The following is a 524-nucleotide window of genomic DNA, read 5'->3' on the forward strand; positions in this document are numbered from 1 at the left end:
TCGAAGAACAGTTGAAGGAAGCTCAACGAATGATAGAAGAACAGGCTACTCAACTACGGAGGCGTGATGCAGAAACAGCTGTGCGTGAAGCTGAGCAATCCAAAGTTATTGCTGCCCAGAAGGACAAGATTGACCATTTATCAATCGTCGAGGAGTTTCTGATGGAAAATGATCCGCGGTTTGAGAATTTCGTTGCAACCAAACAGACAACCACAGAACCTCTTCCCCAAGATGATCCAACTCCAACTCCATCAACCGCTGCTTAATAGGTTTCTTCTATGTCTTAACTCTATCTCACTCTACTCGGATGAACTCTATCTCTTGCTCTACTTGGATGAACTCTATCTCTTGCTCTTTTGTATGAACTCTATCTCACTCTACTCGGATGAACTCTATCTCTTGCTCTTTTGTGTGAACTCATTGCCACTTTTGTATGAACTCTATCTCTCGCTCTTTTGATTTCTGTAACTTGAACATGTAGTGTATTTCAATATTTCGATATTATGTCTTTCCAAATTCGAATC

This window comes from Camelina sativa, chromosome 15, assembly GCF_000633955.1.
Source record: "Camelina sativa cultivar DH55 chromosome 15, Cs, whole genome shotgun sequence".
Lineage (NCBI taxonomy): Eukaryota > Viridiplantae > Streptophyta > Magnoliopsida > Brassicales > Brassicaceae > Camelina > Camelina sativa.